We start from the raw sequence: 7,500 nt of genomic DNA on the forward strand, positions 1-7,500 counted from the left end.
CATCAGGCTGCGGACAAAAGCTTTGTAAGTGGTCAGGTGCTCAGGTGGGCCTAGGAAGGACTTTGCACGATGGAGGATTCCCAGTCGGTGACTGGCTTTGGAGGCGAGGTTTGAAATGTGGCTTTCCCAGAAAAGGTCATGGCAGATAGTGAGACCCAGAAGCTTGAAAGAAAGGACTTCTTCCAGAGGACTGTTGAGAAAGTAGATGGGGGGGGGGGGGTTCTAAACGGTCCTTTTGAAGAGACATAGTGAGAGTGTGAGATTTGTCCGGATTGAGAGACATGTTCCACGTGTTGGACCAGTTTGTGATTTTATCCAGATCAGCAGTGAGCGAAGAAGCTGCTGCTTGCCGGTCTGAGGGATGACAGATGGTACGGCAGATTGTGGAGTCATCAGCAAAGAGATATAGAGGATTTTCCAGAGAGTCAGAGAGATCATTGATGAAAACCAGAAAAATAACAGGGCCCAGAATGCTACCTTGAGGAACTCCAGCCTGGACAGTAAGGGGGGATGAAAGAACTCCATTTAGGGCCACACGGTGACTGCGACAGGAGAGGAAGACTCTGAGCCATGAGTGGAGATGGCATTGGATACCATAGGAAGAGAGTTTGGTGAGTAGGGCAGGGTGCCAGACTGTGTCAAAAGCACGTGATATGTCCAGGGATAGGGCTCGGATTTCCTGTCTGGCATTGAGGGCTTCCATCCATTGTTGGGAGAGCAGAAGCAGCATATCCAGGGAGAGTTACCTGGTCTGAAACTAAATTGATGATCAGAAATCAAGCCATTGGAGTAGAGGAAGGATTTGATGTCTGAAGCGATGATGGATTCCTTAACCTTGCTGATGATTGGGAGAAGGCTGATTGGTCTGTAGTTGCAGGGATCTGTTTTTGCACCTTTGTGTGGAGGGCAGTGATGTTTGCTGATTTCCAAGCAGATGGCAGATGACCTTGAGCAAATGAGAGGGTGAATAGAACAGAGAGAGGGTGAGCAAGAGCAGAAGAGCAGGCTTTGAAGACACGTGGGCTGATGACGTCTGGACCGGTTGCAGAATCTGAGTCGAGGTTAGAAAGCAAGCTCTCCACCTTGTCAGGAGAAAAGGACACAGAGTCCAGGGACAGTTGGGTGCGACTGGGTAACGTGGGTAGAGAAAGTGATGGGTTTTGGACACTAGATTTAGCTGCAAACACCGAGATTAGGAATTCAGCTTTTTCACATGCGGTATCAGCAGTGCGGCCATTTGAGGTAAGGGAGGGATGGAGGGGGAACATACACCAGAAACATATTTGATTAAATGCCACCAGGATTTTGAGGAGGGAGAGAGGTTTAAGAGTTCAGACTTGAGATGAGAAAGATGTTGTTTTCTGGCTCTCCTGAGGGTAGATAAACACTTGCTCCGAGCTTTATGGAAGGAACTGAGATTGCCCTCAGTTGGGTTTGCTTTCCATGAGGCAAAGGCAAGTTGTTTCAGGACAACTGCCTCACCACAAGCTTCAGTGAACCAAGGGTGGGAGGAAGGGTAGGACAACTGAAGATGAGAGGGGATAAATCTGTGCATGAGAGAGAGCAAGTTTATTTGAAAGAATTCCCAGGATGAGTTGATGTTGGAGAAAGTAGGGATAGGAGACCAGTCTATAAGTTTGAGGGCTGCTCGGAGACCCTGCCAGTCGGCTTGAGTGAAATGCCAGACTCTACGGCGGTGAGGTGGTTCTCTGATAATAGCCAGAGAGATGCCCACTTTGACAAGGACGTGGTCAGAAGAACCGATTGGAGTGGAGGAAGAGCAGCAGATATTGTCAGGGAAATTTGTCAAAATCAGATCTAGAAGAGATGGAGTACCATTGGTTGAGATTCGGATAGGGAAGTTGACCGATTGAGTCAGTCCCAATGAGTCGCAGAAAGCTTTTGCTAAGGTGCCATGACAGGTGAGAGAGGTACCCACACCTAGCCAACTGGCATTATGACAATTGAAGTCGCCACATATGAGGAAGAGAGAGTTTGGATGACAAGATAGAAGATGGTCCATGTTTTCAGATAGTGAGGTGTGGATGGAGTCATCACTGTTAGGTGGACGGTACAGTACACATATAAACATAGGTAGGAGTGGAGGGGAAATCGTAGCCAGAGGTATTCCTGGGGATGTGGGGGAGTGAGGGCAGTGCATGGAGATTGAGGAATAGTCTTTGATGAAGATAGCAACTCCTCTACCAGGGCGAGGCTCAGGTCTGTCAAACTGGAGGAGGGAGTAACCAGGGAGAGATACTTGGGAGTCAGACACGTCTTGGGGGAGGAAAGTTTCTGTTAGACAGATTATGTCTGGTTTGTCAGTGGCAACCTGTATGGAAAGATCTGAAAGGTTTGAGCAAAGGCCCCGGATATTTGAGGTCCATACTTTTAATGAAGAGGTAGGAGAGGAGGCTTTGGGTGCAGGGGGTGGAGGCGGGGGGGGATGGGGAGGTAGGACAAGGGACGAGGAGGGGGAGGTAAGGAGGGTTGGTGAAAGAGTGTGGGGAATTGCAGAATAGCTCGGGGAGGGGCCGAATGAGGAGGAGAAAAGGCTCTGTGGTGCTGGGGGAGAGGGGGGACAAGAGAGGGGGAAGAACGCAGTTGAGGATTTGAGGAAGTGGAGTGAAGAGATTGAGGTGAGAGGGCAGTGGAAGGAGGCAGCTTTGTGGATGGGAGGGGGGACAACTTTGGGAAGGATAAGTGAGGGGGATGAATGGTGGGAGAAAGGTGAGGGGGGAGTTTTTGAGAGAGGTGAGAGGGAGGCTTGGAGGGAGAATAGTGGGATGGTTGCTTTGAGTGTGAGGGGTGAGAGGAGTGAGTTGGCACTGAATTTGGAAAAAAAGAATGGTTGATGGAAAGCGAACATTCATGGCAAACTGGGGTTTTTTAAGTTTTAGGTCAGTTATGCGATTAAACACATTTCTTGAGGGATGCAATAACGGCGAATTCAGAGAATGGAGAGAAGAAACGCTGTAACAGTTGGATTTTTTAGGCAAGGTATGAAGGTAAGGGCGAATTGAGAGCAGTCTGTTTAAATAGCAGAAGAGTAGTGCATTATGATACAGGAAAGAGAACCACATGTGTGAAAGAGGTAGATGAAGCATTATAAGAGATCGTTTTGTTATTATTATTAATGTTTGAGAGTTTTCAACAGATTAGGTCATGGAAGTGTTGCAGAAAAAATTGAGGAATTAGAGGAGATGAAGAAGAAGAAGAAGAATCGGAGAAAGGTAGCGTTTTTTTTTTTGATATAAGATAAGAAATAGAGTGATTTGTTGGGTGGGATGGGGGACGTTAAGAAAGTGGGAAAGATAGAAATTGAAGATAATGGGGAGAAAAAACAAATAAACACGATCGTACACCGAGGGGAACAAAGGGAAGGCCTCAAGCCTCAAGCACCCAGTAAGCCAAGTTTGACGAAATCTCACAAAATAGCATGATTTTTGAAACAAATCCAAACTAGGAACATGTAGGTGAGAAAATGTAAATGTAACATGTAACATGTAACACACAGTAACATGTAGGTGAGAAAATAAACGGTTAAAATGGGACAGATAACGACCGGAAACTTAACTTTGAGATCGTCAGCAGGGAGCCCCAAAGGAGATCTGCCAATGCTCCAAACCCAGAACCAGAAGACAACCTTCCATGACCTTCCATGACCTCGCTGTTGTAGAAAATGAAACTGGGTATAAAATGCAAATAACTTCTGAATAACATCAGATCTGTAAAATGGCTCCTGGAAAAGAAATGTCACGTGACAAGAATATAGATATCAAATTCTCAGCAAGTGAAACTGTTACTCGATGTGTCATATTACAGCCCCACTTCATGTGTCATCAGGAGCTGGATTCAAGACGATGAAGAGGGAACCGTGAACTAGGTGCTGTTGACAAGAGAAGAGATCTATGAAGACATCCAAAACTACAAAAGCGATGTGAACTGCTTTCAAAGTATGTTCTGTGTGTGAATGAGGACATCACAGTGCAGATCTTGTGAATGATGGAGTTGAAAGTATGGGTGTTGATGTTTCTTTAAAACAGTAAGATATAAATCAGCACAAAGTCGTGTGTGTGTGTGTGTGTGTGTGTGTGTGTGTGTGTGTGTGTGTGTGTGTGTGTGTGTGTGTGTGTGTGTGTGTGTGTGTGTGTGTGTGTGTGTGTGTGTGTGTGTGTGTGTGTGTGTGTGTGTGTGTGTGTGTGTGTGTGTGTGTGTGTGTGTGTGTGTGTGGTACTGTAACTGCCACACAAGTCTTCACAATGGGCATTTGCTCGGTGGGCTGGGGGCAAGAGGTCCCATGTCCACCATCAATTACATTCACGCTGCCAGTCAAGGCCACATGGCCATTGGCAATTAGTGATGAGAACATGGAGTGTGGGGTCAGCGTCTAATCGACCTTTAATGGAACCTGATTGCATGAATGCAATTTTCCATTCAAACAGGTTTATGTGCCCATTATCTAGCGCTATGGAGTTCCTGTTGCCCATTGTGCACAACACAGGTTCTCATAAACAAGCATTAATGTTATAGCCATAAACAAGGCGTGGGAGAAGGGAAAACAAGACGACCATGATTCCAATGATGGATTTATATATCTGAGTTCGGAGCTCATTCATATGGGTAACAGGACAGATATATATATATATATATATATATATATATATATATATATATATATATATATATATATATATATATATATATATATATATATATATATATATATATATATATATATGCAGAGAGGTGAGACATGAAAGATCTGAGGTGTGAAAAAAAGAACGTGGAAAGGGGTGATCTTTCTGCTTGTAATGTATTATTGACTTTTAGAACTTTAATTTCTTCTCGAATCCAGCTGGACTACCTATACCGTAGCAGGCATGGCAAGAGACCATGTCTTTATTGATAAATGGTGTTTGTGAAAAATGTTCTTTGTTGTACAACAAATGAAACTTGTTTTTTTCCTTTTGATGTATTCATGAATTGTTTCTTATGTTCTGTTTCCGAAAAATGTTTCCTGAACATTGTTTCTTTGTTTCACAAATGTTTTGTAAAATTTATTTTTCTACTTTTGTAATAAAAGTCTGTCTCTCTCTCTCTCTCTCTCTCTCTCTCTCTCTCTCTCTCTCTCTCTCTCTCTCTCTCTCTCTCTCTCTCTCTGTCTCTGTCTCTGTCTCTGTCTCTGTCTCTGTCTCTGTCTCTGTCTCTGTCTCTGTCTCTGTCTCTGTCTCTGTCTCTGTCTCTGTCTCTGTCTCTGTCTCTGTCTCTGTCTCTGTCTCTGTCTCTCTGTCTCTGTCTCTCTGTCTCTCTGTCTCTCTGTCTCTCTGCTTTTGAAAAATTGTTGCCCCACTACCCCACTGTCAATTAAATCTTCCACTACTTCATTCTTTTAGAAAATGAAACTGGGAATAAAATGCAAATAACTTGTGAATAACATCAGGTCTGTAAAATGGCTGCTGGAAAGGAAATATCACGTGACAAGAATACAGATATCAAATTCTTAGCTCATGAAACTGTTACTCCATGTATCATATTGCTGCCACAATTCATGTTTCATCAGGAGCTGGGTTCAAGACGATGAAGAGGGAACCGTGAACTGTGTGCTGTCGGCAAGAGAAGAGATCCATGAAGAAATCCAAAAGTACAAAAGCGATGTGAACTACTTTCAAAGTATGTTCTGTATGTGATTGAGGACATTACAGTACAGATCTTGTGAATGTTGGAGCTTAAAACAGTAGGATAAACATCAGCACAAAGTGGTGTGTGTGCGTGCGTGTGCGTGTGCGTGTGCGTGTGCGTGTGTGTGTGTGTGTGTGTGTGTGTGTGTGTGTGTGTGTGTGTGTGTGTGTGTGTGTGTGTGTGTGTGTGTGTGTGTGTGTGTGTGTGTGTGTGTCGTAACTACCACACGAATCTCTCACCGGGCATTTGCTTGGTGGGCAGGGGTCGAGAGGCTCCGTGTCTTTCTGCAATTTCTGTTCATGCCGGCAGTCAAAGATACATGGCCATCGGCAATATACCGTAAGAACGGTGAGTGGAGGGTCGGAGACTAATCAACCTTTAATGGTGCCTTACTGCATGAATCCAAGTGCCGATTATCTTGTGCTGTGGAATTCCCTTTCCCAAATGTCCGTGACACAGGTTCTCATTAACAAGCATGAACTTAGTAACCAAACACAGAGGGAGAGAAGCAAGAGAACGTGACCACACATGAGGTGTATCAGCGATGACAAATGAATAAAAATAAACCCTCGAGCCCATGATTCCAATGACGGACTTATCTATTCATATCCGGAGCTCATTCATATGGGTGAAAGGAAAGATACATAGAGAGAGACAAGACAGGAAGGACCTGTGATGTGAACAACCCAGCTGAGGTGTGAAGATGCTCAAAGCCAACAGTGGCTGCAGGAACAATGGGATCTTTGCACACAGCTGCATTTGGACACATGAGGCCTCAGAAATGAAATATAAATTAAAAATCGTATAACAGTGGAGCATCTGGGGCTGTGGGATTTGGATCGTGGAGGGGGCGGGGATGGGGTTTATGGGACAGGCCTTGTGCAAGATTGCCATCTCGAAAATTGGGTTGTGCCAGGCAGCTCCGGAGCTGCACTGGCAGAATTTGGACACAGGGTCTGATCACGGGTGTGATACGACCCTGGCCCCATGGAGATGCTGAGTGGTGTGGTGCATCCCCAATCAATTGGGGTGCCAGCCGAGTGAATGTGTTGGGCTGGTGGGGTTGCCAGACCCTGTAGGGGTTAAGAACTGTGTGGGTCTGAGGTGGTCCATCCTGGGCACTTGGCCTCCTGTGCCATGAGAGGTGTTGTGGGATGCACCTTGGTGGCAGCCCCAGTTAGGGCCTAAGAAGGTGACTGCCTGGGTTTTTCATGCAGCCCAGCAGCCTCTCCCTGAGACTTTGGGACAGCCAGCATATTGCAACCCACTATGTTGGGCTTGTCAATGGATATGGGTCCATCTTGCGAGAACCAAGACTTTAGTACCACCACCGGATAATCAACAGAAGCATCTGGGAGGTTATGGAGTAAAATGGAAATTGCTGGGAAAGGCCCAACGAGGACTGCAGCCTTACACAGATAGTCTGCCGTGATTTTTTTGTATAGTCAGGGCTCATGGAACACTGAATGAATCAGGAACAAAAGGAACAGTCGAGAAAGGGGAAAAACACCAACAGCAGGATTGAAGGAAAAAATGGAGGCACACTTGGAGAAATAATGGGTGTGGGCAGGAATGACGTCGGGAAGGACCCATGAGATGGACAAGATGCATCCAGAAGCAAACTCTCAAGAAGGACAAACTGGAATTTGCAAGGAGGTGGGCTCGTATGTAGGAGGGGGTGGGGGGGGGGGTTAACGGGGTAGAAAAAATCATGGTTTTGGATGGGGAATTATATCAAATGTTGGTGAATAGTTGTCTTGAAGACTTGGATGGAGGAATGAGATAGGAGTTTAGGTGTACAGAGAAAAGACTTTAGAT

At 45.4% G+C, this 7,500-nt stretch overlaps 1 long non-coding RNA gene across 1 annotated transcript in view; it reads left to right on the plus strand.

Annotated features, from left to right (window-relative positions):
* The window catches only part of LOC147032706 (uncharacterized), a 29,654-nt gene that overhangs the window by 19,404 nt on the left and 2,750 nt on the right, over positions 1 to 7,500 (plus strand). Inside the window, exons 3-4 of the long non-coding RNA XR_015055293.1 lie at positions 3,847 to 3,956; positions 5,564 to 5,673. This is a non-coding gene — a long non-coding RNA (uncharacterized LOC147032706). The remainder of the gene's footprint in view (positions 1 to 3,846; positions 3,957 to 5,563; positions 5,674 to 7,500) is intronic.

This window comes from Eptatretus burgeri, chromosome 2 (assembly GCF_056783735.1).
Source record: "Eptatretus burgeri isolate ZD-2024b chromosome 2, Ebu_testis_v1, whole genome shotgun sequence".
Classification (NCBI taxonomy): domain Eukaryota; kingdom Metazoa; phylum Chordata; class Myxini; order Myxiniformes; family Myxinidae; genus Eptatretus; species Eptatretus burgeri.